At 36.8% G+C, this 13,771-nt stretch overlaps 1 pseudogene; it reads left to right on the top strand.

Annotated features, from left to right (window-relative positions):
* LOC121327100 overlaps nucleotides 1-13,771 on the top strand; it is a 173,447-nt pseudogene that overhangs the window by 3,386 nt on the left and 156,290 nt on the right.

The raw sequence follows: 13,771 nt of genomic DNA, 5'->3' as shown, positions 1-13,771 counted from the left end.
TTTAATATGCCAATCTCATTCACATGAACGCACGGGGTTTAACACTGATTTTGAACACTTGTCAAGCAGCAGCATTTTTAAAAAAGACATGTTTGCTTCCAGTAGCTGATAGTCTTTTTCCTGTACTCAAATATGTAATTGCTAATCTCGTACCGTTTTCTTTTTTTCCATTCTGTAGGGATTATTTCGAGCTAGTTGTGTTCTGAGAGAGAGAGAGAGAGAGAGAGAGAGAGAGAGAGAGAGAGAGAGAGAGAGAGAGAGAGAGAGAGAGAGACATTTAATGTACTAGATTGGAACTGCAAAAAACAGAAATAAATGATTGTGTAACATTGTTTATAACATAACGCTGTTATTGCAGTGTTAAAAATTACAATATCCCCTCTGGTATAATAGAGCACATCTATACCTGTTCCATATTAATATTGATATTAATAATAGGTCCCATCCGTAATGCCATGAGAAATCATTGACTCATGTATTGCACCCGTTTTCATATGAATCAGCAGGTGGATGGCTACAGGTTTAATACTAATATCTATTTTTTTTTTCTATTTCTGCTTAAACATTTTATAACAACAGCACATTATACTCTGTCAAACATTATTAGAGTTTCCCTTAGCTGAGCTGCAGCATGGAGTTGTTTCTCTTGTACATGTTCCACTTGAGAAGAAAAGGTCAATACTGGGCTGTAAATGAGGCTTTGCTGAGGAAATCATGATAAATTTGTCTTTGGGTACTTTTTATTATTTAAATAAATCAGTGCTGTGTGGCCAGCAAATCTTTATTTTGCAGTATTGAAATTGCTACCACATTAATACTAAATATGGAGGAAAATATATGCAATTTTAAAAATATATTTTATGGTTTGTTTTTTTTTTTATAGAAAATGAAAGGCATAATTCTGTTTGTTGCTTTACCCTAATATGAATGGCATTCTTCACTATTATTTCCAAAAATGTGTAGACCATTCACATGAATCTTTACAATGTAAATGTTTTAATCTGTTAAGTGCAGTAAAAAAGAGTGATTCATGGATATAAATGAAGGGTCTGCACTTTCATTTTAGAGGAACGCTGCTAAATTAATTCTCATAATAAAATGGTGGATTACAGTCTGAAGCATATTTATTGCTTTTTATTTCATTAGAGTCCTCATTCAAAAAATATAGTCCATGCCTAGGAATACAATACATCTACATATACTTCAGCACCGGGCTTAAATACCCCTCAAAAGGCATGATGCACTCCTAACTGGTTTAAAACCAGTCTCCCTTGGCTGGGCAGCAGAATGTCCACAATCTTTGGGACAGTGCAATCAAATGGTAGAACTGATTGACATTCTGAGGAGCCAAATTGCAACACCTATTAACTATTACCTCATTTAATTACGAACTGCCTATAAAAGGTGTGTTGTCAGCAAAGAGCAGGGCAGACTGTGTTGCTGAAGCATCCAGACCAGGAGGTGGACGAGAGGAATTGCTGGAGGAACAGACTACAGGAAGAACCTGGAAAAGTTGGACCAAGAGATCAAGGGAAGTTACAACTGAGTAGTAGTACTTTTGTTTGAGTGGTGAGCCCTGTCTAGCTTGCAGATAAGTGCGCAGAGCTAGAATAATTTTGTTCAGTGTACGATTGTAAACCATTTTATTTGACAGTACGACACATATATGGACTTCATTGCTATATAAGAGTTATGAAGTGTGTCAGGTAGCATTATACTGATGGTACATAATTATTGTGGTGGTCTGTATGCAAGACCACCTCCTGGAGTATCATTAGGAACTTGAATGTACGATACAATATGTTGCAACACAACTGCACTGACGGTGGCTTTTGTTTGTTCTTTTTGCTTATTATAGCAGGTACCTGGGCCTAGGGTTTGGGCTGACCTCCTGTTGGACAGTGACTAACGGCACAGCATTTGGATTTTTTAGCTTCCAACTGGTATCTATCTGCAGGCACATGTGATTCACCCCTCCTTGAAGATGTCCTTCCCACTTGTGAACTGAGCAGTATAAGGTTGCAATTTGCAGGCTTTGCTGTGTTTCATGCAGTATATGTGGTTTTTCAGAAAAAAAAAGCTTTCTTTACTCTGTAATTGCTTTCTCGTGAGGGCACACTTATCAATACCTCAATTTAAGTGTTCTTTCTTGAAACAAATGTTTTTTATATTTTATTTTGGTGGTCATATATTAATCATTAACAGTATCATTATTTTTAGTCGATCCTGACAGTATTAAGTTTGCTTGACTAAATGTTTCTACCAACAGCTGAGTAGTTTACCTTGAGGGCCTTTGTATAAACACAAATGTTTATCTAAATTGTAATAAGTGAATGGATAAATTCAATCTTCAGCACATGGTAAAACAGCAATGTTTTGTTATGTGCTTATTTATACTCTCCTTTAACTAAATTTTAGTATAGTGAAATTAAAAGTCTACATATGTGCTGTACATTATGTGAAATCTGTTCACACACCCTGCAAAACATAACCCATTAATACATCAAACAAATAATGCCTCATCCAAAATAAAATGCAAATATTTCAGTCAAAACATAAACACATATGAATTAACATATTTAGCTGCTGCTGAACATTTAACTCATTAATTTTTTTTTTTTTTTTTTTAATTATACAACAGCAAATATGAAAGGGTTAAGTTGAGTGTAGAGTATATTTTGAAAAGCTGATCCATAATATTTCTATGAAGTATGATAGTTATAATAAGTACTTGGAACATTGTATGGCAATGGCATACCGTCTCCTGTTTACTTCCTTTTACTATTCCTCTCAAAAGGGAACAGGTAGATTTGTTTCATTCGATTGCCATGCTTCTTGACAATTTGGTCAATGGTTCACAATCACATTGTGTATTCCTTGAAACAATCATCTTCATTGATGTTTTGCTCTGGATCTCTCTCAGGTTTTTATTTTTTGCCCAGGCAATATCTATTATAGCCATCTCTTGGAGAAACTTTACCTTTTATATGGGCCTCTTATACATGATTCCCATGTGAAAAATGTGCATTAAAATAAGATTCACATTTTCCATGAAATACCAAATACTAAATTGAAAGGTAATACATACGTTCAACCAGAAGTTGCATTTAATGGAGCGTGTAATATAACAAATATTGAAATGGCAAAAGGTGTGTGGAACTCATCGGCGTGCCTTTTACACCATTGCGCGGGTTTATCCGAAACTTATGGTAGTGTCCCTTTTGAAACCTTGCTGTCAGCCCAAGTTGTTGCAGTCTGTTTTATATACAGGTCAGGGTTTCCATTTGGCATATATATATATATATATATATATATATATATATATATATATATATATATATATATATATATATATATATATATATGGGGCCAAACATCATATTATTGTTATTGCTAAAACAATACTCTTGTGGCAAGACCTAGATCAGCAGCAGATTCCCTGTTTTATTTGGTAAAGGCCATGTATGCCCAGTGGACAGAAAACCCTGTTAGCTGTACAGCTTGCATGCTGGGTTTTGACAAGTATCTCTAAACAATAGGGAACTGGCTGGCATGATCTAATTGTGCTGACAGAAAGAGAAAATTGTTGCATTTAATCGTTTCACGAGCTGTTAAAATTGTATGGGCGCTTGTTACATGTTTTCTAGTTATAAAAGTATATTAGGCTGTATTTAAACTCTACTGCACTGTGATTTTGCTTATCCCTATACCCACCCCACCTCAATTCCTTTGAATGGAACAAGAATTTCTGTCTGTTCCAATAAGGAAACCACAGCAGGTAGCTCAGACTATGCTGTGTGGATTTACTTCTACTGTGCTTAGTAAAAATCTAATTCAGATATGCTTTAAATCTAAATTATTCATTGATTTAAGCTTTTTATCCCCTTGTATGATGTCAAGGATCAATATTACCATGACTACTTTCAGGTCTCTGACGGTAGGTTTTTGATCAATCATGTTAATTAGTCATCATAATTTATGGTTTAATAAACCAATCAAAGATGTATCTAAATGTCCCATGCTTAAGGTTTTAAATATATTCTTCCTTGCTGGACAACCGTAAATATACAAAATAAAATCCAGCATAAAATCTGAGTTAAAAAAAAAGGCAAAGCATTACCAATGTGGGTTTAATCTGACAGATGCTAACATTGGAGGACTGTTAGATTCACCACTATGATTAAGGGATAAAAGAATGTAGAGGCGTCCAAAAACATGACTTGTTGCCAATCAGTAAATGTCAAAACTGTTTGCCAGAAAAGTCAAGACAACCACCTGGACAGATTTATCATTCTCTTTTAACTTTGTACAGTAGAATCCCTCTCTGTTAAACATGCCTTGATGTTTTTACCCAGGCAGGTGCCACTGTCTATAGATTCTTTGATGGACTTTTATAAAGATCAGTAACTTGCAAACACCTACAGTAACAGATATTTTAAATATTCCTAATGTCATGTAATTAACATGCATAATTGCTTCTTGGCTTAAATTTAACATGTTTCACTATATATCCGAGCATTTTGTTGGCCTTTTTTATAGCTTCCTCACATTGTCTAGATCTCTCTCATAGATTCCTTCAGTTTCATTGTCTCCCATATGGTATTTATAATGGACATTTTTATTGAGTGAATACAGTACCTTACACTTTTCTATATTAAATGTCATTTGCCATGTGTCTGCCCAGTTCTGAATGCTGTCTAGATCATTTTGAATGACCTTTGCTGCAGCAACGGCGTTTGCCCCTCCTCCTATTTTTGTGTCATCTGAAAATTTAACAAGTTTGCTTACTATACTAGAATCTAAGTCATTACTGTAGATTAGGAAGAGCAGAGAACCTAATACTGATCCCTGTGGTACTCCACTGGTTACCTCGCTCCATTTTGAGGTTTCCGCTCTAATCAGTACTTTCTGTTTTCTACTTGTTAATCTAATCCATGTGCATGAATTTCCTTGAATCCCTACTGCGCTCAGTTTAAAAATTATTCTTTTATGCAGGACTTAGTCAAAAGCTTTCTGGAAATCTAAATAAACCATGTGTTGCAAAGTGGTTTGCAGTGTGCAGATGTAGAGATGATGCAGTGCTTCGTAATAACAATCCAACAAAAGTTCAATGGTGAAAAACAAAGCTTTATTATTTGCTTAAATAATAATAATGGCTGTAAACATTGATGTGTGAAGCCAGGTAAAACCACAGGGTTCAGTCCCAAAATAATAACAGTAATCACACGAACAAGACTCACACAAACAAACACAGTGAGTGAGTCCAGAGTGAGTGCTAAAACCTGGAAATTGATGTGGAGTAGCCCAGCTTGCCATAGTACAAATATCGCTCAACAAGGCACCTCTAAAGAGGGCCCATGACGTAGCCACACCTCTGGTAGATATTGCGGCCACCCTCCCTGGTGGCGGTTAGCCGGCATTAGTATACGTAGTCGAAAGTGTCCACAATCTAATGGGACAGTCGTTGCTTAGAGTGGGCTTGACCTTGAGTCCTTTCACCATGACAGACAAAGATCTGGTCAGATTGACGCAGCTTTCTCATTTTATCCACATACCCTCTCAATGACCGAACCGGGCAGAGGGAATTCAATCTCCTATCCATCTCCTCCACAAAGGGAGGGGGATGAAAAGCCTTTAGTTCCACTGACTGATTAAAGTGAAAAGCTGTAATCACTTTAGGGAGGAAAGCAGGGTTCATATACCCTGTTTCCATTGTCCCAAATACGCATACAGGAAATGTGCAGGTGATAGCTAATAGAAAAGTTGCCTTCATAGAGAGATACTTCAGCTCTATGGAATGTATGGGCTCAAACAGGGCCTTAGTGAGAGCCTCCAGTACTAGGCTAGACTCCATTCGGGGAGGACGTCCTTTTATAGGAGGACGTAACTGCCAAGCACCCGTTAGAAAACAGGTCACCAGTATAGAAGTGCCCGGGGATACTGAGTCAATGGGAACATGGCATGCAGATATGGCTGCTAGGTATACTTTCAATGTATATAGGGATTTACCTGCCTCTAGCAGATCTTGCAGAAACTGTAAAATAATCGCTATAGGGCAATAAATGGCCATGCACCAATTTTGAAAATATTTCCACTTGTAGGGGTACAACTCTCTTGTGGAAGAAGCCCTAGCATTCTGCAGAGTACTGACTACTGTGTCTGAGAGCCCTGAGGCAGACAGATGGTCCTATTCAGGGGCCAGATCCACAGTTGGAGTCTGCCCAGTTCTGGTGGTGCTTTTTGCCTGACCTGAAGGGATCCATGCACAATGGGATCTCCTAGGGCTGGCCTCGCAGTAGCTTGAAAACCAGATTCTCCTGGGCTTTGTCTGGGCTACTTGCAGTCACACAACCAGGAACAGCGAGTAGCTTTCAACGGTGTGGAGCATAGCCTTCAGACAATTGCAGTGCAGTCACATGACAAGTGCAGCGTGAAGCTTGCAGTGGAGTGGAATCGCCAGGCAATGTAGGCTGTTGAAAGTTTTTTTTTTTTTTTTACAAAACACAGTTGCGTAGTGCTAGCTCAGTCTTCAGCTACTGAGTTTCTGATTCTGGGGAAGTGGAAAACTGACTTTCAGCAATAAAATTGCAAGCGAACTACAGAAGAACTCGATAGAGAGGTCTTAAGAGAGTCAATCACACAACTGGAGAAGGTTAGTCTTGTTTACTCACCTGAAGTGAAAGGCAAAAGAGACTCTGTGCAATGACTATTTATTACCTCGGGAGGTGGAACCAAGGACTTCACTCCAAGGAGGAGGTCTATAGGCAGCTTTGATATAATGCTCAGTAAATACCAGACAAGAGGGCATATTCCAAAAGTATTGTTTGGCGGTCATCTTCGAATTGAAAGGGAACACAAACTCATGGCTTCTTTTCGCAACAGTACGTCATTTACAGGTCTTTCTGATTTGCAATTATCCATTGTCGATGCCAACTGTCTCCCAGGATACTGTTACCATAAAGGTAATTTTCCATTTTGGACCTTATTATAGTTTCTATAAGTTTCATATAATAGAAGTCAGGCTTATTGGTCTGTAGTAACCTGGTTTGGTTTTCTCTCCCTTTTTGTGGCTCGGTATTACGTTTGCAATTTTCCAGTTTGTCGGTAGAACCTCTATCTCAAAAGACTGTTGCATGATCTTGATTAGAGGATTGTAAATAACTTCTTTCATTTTCTTGACTACTGTTGGGAGAATCTCATCTGGCCCAGGGGATTTATTTATTTTAAGAGCACCTAGTCTCGGACACTTCTGCCTCTGTTATGCTAAAGTTATTTAAAAATGGATTGGAACATGTCGACTTGTGGTCATGTTGTCTGTATCCTCCTTTGTAAGTCTTGGGAAACTTAATATATTTGCTATTTTTTTCTCTTCATCTATGATTTTGCCATTTGTATCTCAGACTTTTTACTTCCTCCTTGAATGTTCTTTTGCTGTTATAATATTGGAAAAAACTTTTTGGAATTGGTTTTAGCCCCCTTGGCAATGCTCATTTCTATTTCTCTCTTAGCCTTTCTAACTTCCTTTTTGACTTGCGTTTGCAGTTTCGAGTACTCTTGCTGTGTACTTTGTTCTTTGTCCCTTTTTTAAATGCTCTGTAAAGTGTCTTTTTTCCCTGAATATTTTTTTTTTAATTGAACCATTTTGTTTGTTTACTTTTGGGATGTAATTGTTTTGCGCCTCTAAATTTTTGAAAAATACATCCTTTTTTCTGCGGATGTTTTCTCTTTTACTCCAATCTACTCCAATCCTACTCTCTCTTTCATTCCTTCATTGTTTGCCTTTTTAAAATTGTAAACCTTAGCTTTAGTTGTTACTTTTGGGATTGGTTATGGTGACCTGCTTTTTCATCATGTCAACACTGGCTGAGCTACAATATTATATATTAAGGTTACAGCGCTGTAATCACTTCCTAGGATTGTTTTTAACTTTGCATATATATATATATAGTTACAAGAAGTTATTCAATGAGTGTTTTCTAAACACGCTTTGTCAAAAATATGTCAATCTTGACTGCCCAGGTGGCACTCCAGTTCAACACGTGTTAACTAGTCATGCAGTGTGTACTGGATGTTGAAGACAAGAGTTTGTGAAATATCATAACTTGTGCTCATGCTACTGTAGACCTGCATTTCATTGCAAAGAATGAAACCAGCTAGGTTCAATGATAAGCGTACTGTAACCTACTCAAACACTCGTGTTTAATTGTACCCTTTTTAGTCTTGGTTCTTATCACCGCAATTGCAAAAAAAAAAAGCATAAAAAATGTGTTCAACATTTTCATTTATTCACTTACCTACAGCAGTTCTCTTTGTCTCAAACCTTTTTAGTTTAAGTCAGTTGTGAATAAACTCATGCAGTGGTCTCTAAACACAGACCTGGAAGGCCATTCCACTCCAGGTTTAACCGGTTAAACCTGATTAACTACTTCTGATTCTGAATGGAGGCTTAATTGGTTCAAATGAACAACTTATAACAGGGTTGGAACAAAGACCAGTAGTGGAAGGACCATCTTAGGACACCCCTGGGGTAAAGGAATGCAAACCATTGTAATAAAACCTTTTTAGCTCTAGAATCTTTCTTCTGTTGAAAATGTAACGCTATAGATGAAAAGCTATTAGTGCTTCCTGCTAATGTAAAGCATTTACTTGTCAGCACATTTTTGGACAACCATCTCCCCCACCCCCAATCCCCCCATTATGAGAAATATAACCTTTAAAAATGCTAGAAATGTTTTATTTTGCGGAATGTTTTAATATGACTTAATAACTGTTGCCACCGATCTATGTACTATGGTAGCAAACTATACAATCAACATAACAAACTCTTACAAGTTTAAAAACCTGTTTGACAGGTAGCATATGTTATAAAAACACAAAGCACTGATAGTTGCCATAATCTGGATATTTTTGTTAATGTTTTGGCAGTGTGCACCTAGCATGTAATGTATGCTAATAAGTCCAGCTGCTGTATATTGAAACACAATATTGTTGGTTATAACTCCTTACAGAAGCATGCACTTATATGCACAGACATGTTGCTTACAAAAAATGCCCTTGCCCCTATAATGTGAAAAAGATACCATGCAGATATTATATTGTTTCTACTTTCAAATGAGTATTTTAACAAGGTGGTGAGGAGGAAAGGGTTAAAAGTTCTATGGTGGCTTTAGGAAGTACATAACATGGCACAGTGGATTAGCACTGAAATGTGTCATGCACATAAGAATGGAACAGGGCACCCTTGATCCCTTCAGTACAGTAAAAGAAAAAATAGTGGCTCAGTTTTACAAATCTGTCTAGCATCAAAAAAACAATTCTTCTACAGCCTGTATGAAGCCTTTTCATACCTTTTCCATTGAAATGAATACAAACAGGAGTAAAAATGTCATCTGTCTCATGACTTTGTTATCAAACCACCAGCCCATTTAAGAGCATTTAAAGGATGAGAAGCTACCCTTTAATGTAATCTATAAGAAAATGCTCACCATTTATTTGAGACCCTAAATAGTGCATATATTCGTATATCTGCTGTATTCTCTCCTGAGTCTAACTTGTGATCTTCCCAGTGTAAACGTGTGGAGTTCTGTCTTTTGATATCTATTACAGCCCTACAATATATTGATCACACATCATAGATTTATTCTCTACTTAAACATTAATGAGCATTTCAATAGTCCTTATGTTGTATTGGGCTCAGCAGCATTGACATAATTGTTCTGTGGAACCGTTTAGAGGTTACAGAGGTCGTGAACTTAATTTATAAGAAGGCAAATGTTCATTGATTCCAAACTGAGGAGTTTGAACTGTATGGAAGTATGGCTGCCTGACTCATTCTTTCTTTGATTCTGTGGAATAGAAAGGAAATCATTATTGCCTGAGGCAGTTTTGTGGGCGAAACACGACATTTAAAAATGTTGTACCCTTTCAGTGGTTTGTCCTGAAAAAACACACTGTAACCTACTGCCATCACATGGGTTTTGATGTTTTTGTTGTGTAGTTGGCAACTACAATACACAAAAAGCAAAAAGTGTTTGGAATTCTGATTTAGTGGCAACCCAAAGAATGAGCGGCAGGTAGCTGACACGAGAATGGCAAGGTTCTACTGAACATGTTCAGTAGTCTCAGTCAATTAAGTTGAAGCGATGTGTGACAATTCAAGTTACATTTCAGCTGAAAATGCTGACAATTATTATTCATTCTCTCGGTTATTAAAACCTTTTTAATTGAGCTGGTGACATTTTAGCTGTTCTCATTTTCTCCTTAGAAGGCAACAATAGCTGCAATGGACCAATTTATTTTAGAAAGGTGATTTGCACTGTTAAAGATCTACCGTCTAAATTAATTATTTTCAAATAATCGTACATACATAAATTGACATGCTGTATTCCTTGTATTGATTTTTTTGATCGATTCCATTCCTCTGTTGTAAACATTGATATACTGGATAACCGATTCAATAATTACATATTAGAATGCACGTTGGAAATAACATTATTTCAGTTTATCAACGAAACTTTGGTTGAAATATGAAGTATTTCTGCTAAAGACAAGCAGTGGGCATGCTCTTCTCTTCCTGCTCGTGTTAACTAGCATCTAATTTGTTGGTCCCATCCTACCAACAAATCAGTTTTGAAAATGATTTGTAAGTATGCCCCTCTGTGTATCTGATGCAAACAAAAAAAAGTGTGCCACCTTGTATCTAGAGCAGGACGACAGACAAACCTGGCAACCTATAATTTTTTTTTTTTAATTTTTTTTTTTTAATATGTATCAGTGTTACTATCACTAACTCAAACCTTCTTTTCCCAATTTCACTGCAGTAAATGCACAAATTAAACTTACTAATAGTAACAACAACCATCTCCTAGCAACAGACTTTGCAGCAACCCGACACGCAGCAGTCCTTCTCCCAGTGGAGGTCTCCACACACCGGATGAGATGTGATTTGTCCTGCGATAAAGTCTTGTTATACAGCTAATAAAAATGTAAAATACATAATAGCTTTTCAGAATACTTATTTCAGTAAAGATAAACGAATCATACACACCAGCTATATCCAGTTCCCTGGAAATGGACTGCCAGGTGTTCTCCATTATTGCCGTGTCTTTACAATTCTGTCCTTTATTGTCCAGGTATTTTGATACTGAAAAAATGGTCGTATCTTCCACCATTGTTTACTGAAGGTGCGCAAGGGAAGCTGTTCTTCATTGGTCAGTTCCCTAGCTGCCACGTGACAAAATCGTAAAAACAGACACCATTCCTATTTTCAGTGTCACTCATTGCATCACAGGCAGTACTAACGTATCAAAATATGTTTTTTTTAATTTTTTCTGTCATGGTGTGGTGTCGTACGACACTTTCTTTTGTCTCATTGTGTCTGGTGTGTAGAAGCCTTGAGAAGACTATGAAAGCATATACAGTTTTAAAGAATCTTTTTTTTGTTTTGTTTTGTTTTTATATACAATATTTTAAACTTTTAACCTTCTTACAAAATCATTGCTTTTTTTGGTTTCGTCAATATTAATAACAATTAATACATGTTTACAAAATATAGTAGAAAATCTTATTTTTGTGATGTCATCATTTGAAATGCTTTGTAAAATAAGGGACTGGGTAAAGGAAACCTATATAGCCCAGAATATTTTTTGTGGTTATGTGTGATTTAATTAAAATAGAAATAAGAAGATAGAAAAATGTCATGACTTATTTGTCTACTGTCATGACTTATTTAAGGTGGTACAGCTGAATTACAATTTGGATAGTTTTGGTTCATGTTTAATTTAACTTTGTGTGTTAATTTTTGTATAATTTATTACATTTGCATTCAAACATAAACCAAATCTAAAATTGTAATCCAGCCATACCACCTTAAATAAATCATGACACAAGACAAGCAAGTCATGCCATTTTCTCAGCATGTAAACCAAGCCTTTCTCTTAAGGTTATAATGTTTCATTCCTGCTTACCATCAACAGCTTGTTTTTCTGCAGAGATTTGTTCCACCTCAGCGCTACGGAATGCGTGGCTCTGTATTACACTTCCAAAGCTCTTTTTTTATATATATATAATATAGGTTTGACTAATACAACCTTGGCAAGGTGGCAAGGACCATTCTTGCATCCTCGTGGGCCTTGGGTTGCCCACCACTGCATTTGAGTAATGTGGAAAAGAGGGATCAACAAATTACCATCTAATCCAACTATTTCTTATGAAATGCAAATGTTATATATTGTATGTGTTGGGGTTCAATACAAATCCGCTATATGTCGAGGGCTGCGATATAGCGAGAGACCCATAGAAAAACAAATAGGCTAACAAATAAATACTGTACAACCTTGTTTCATGGAGGGGAGTCTGAGTCCAGATTAAGTCCTACGCAACCAGCTTTTTCTCATTTTTTGTATATATAAAAAAAAGCAGCACATTGTTTTAATCCATACTGCGGAGGGTAATTCTTATCATCAATTTCAGTCTCCAGTTAATTTCATGCGCCTTCCTTTCCTTTCTCAAATGCCCAAACCCGCTGCATTGAAATAATCCATTCCCAATATAGGAGGCTGGTTGCTAGGGAGCTGACGTCACTGCCCTGTGACTTTTGCTAATGTATTTCTGCCACAAGTGAACACCTCTTTGGCTAAAATTCAAACAGTTTCAGCAAGTAGATATTTAATTTGCTTATTGTTATTGTGCAATGCATGTTTATGTGAGAACATTCTGATATTGATGCTTTGTTCGTATTTGTTTTGTATATTTTTGTTCGATTTGCAGTACAAAATAAAACAAACAGTAATTCTAAGTGAAATTGTCTATGTATATTACAGCCAAGGCATGCGTAGTTAAGCTGTAAAAATGGGGAGCCAACATCCTTACACCACCGGTAAATAGTCTCGGTCTGTCATGTGATTAGTTCACATCACTGTCAGTTCCGGCCCTTTTCAAAGGAACACCTTTCTCCCCTGCACTCTTCACAAGAGAAAATGGCTTAACACTGATTCTGTAAGTTGACAGAAAATGAATTACAAAACATACTACAGTGCAGTCTGTTTATATGAATCACATCCACCCTGGGTGTTTTGATTCTTCTAAGCAGATTATTCTTAAAAGCGGATCGATATGATTACTGAGGTGCAGTATCAAACTTGAGAATAAGAGCTTGTTCCCTGGCTGCAGTGTAATGGGTTGACCACTGGATTTCACGAGTTCCCACATGTGTGCATGCTCACAGAAAATCCACAGCTACTTTTCTTAACGAATTATGAATAATGGTCAATTGGTTAACTGTTTGTTAAAGTTAATGACACCTCGATAGAAATGGCTTAGCTGATAGCTTTGTGATGGGGTATAGAGGCGTAAGGAAGCAGAAGTAACAAAAAAAACAAAAAAAACATGAGTAAGAGATCTAGTGTTTGTCCCACACAAAGTACTGTTCTAGCTGCAGCTGAGAGCTAGGTTTATTTTGTTTGTTTTATTAGCGCTTGTTTCGCCACCGCAGCGAAAGATAAAACCAACACTGGTTTAAAACTGTAAATCAAGACTCCAGCTTGATCATTTACATTGTTCTCGGCCACTCTGTCACATCACAGTTGGGAAAAGCATGCCATCAGCAGTTTAAATGCAGTATACAGATGTCAATGGTGCTCAATCACTGAGGACAATGCATCAAAACAAGTCCTTGTGGGTAAGCATTTTGTTATATGATCACGGTCATGTTTAATCAAGGCTGCAGAATCCTATTTTACTACAGCATACTTGAGAAGTGATCGTCTTGAGG

The sequence above is a fragment of the Polyodon spathula genome, chromosome 14, assembly GCF_017654505.1.
Source record: "Polyodon spathula isolate WHYD16114869_AA chromosome 14, ASM1765450v1, whole genome shotgun sequence".
NCBI lineage: Eukaryota > Metazoa > Chordata > Actinopteri > Acipenseriformes > Polyodontidae > Polyodon > Polyodon spathula.
Note: the sequence above shows the minus strand (reverse complement) of the source record. Positions and strands in the feature narration are given on the sequence as shown.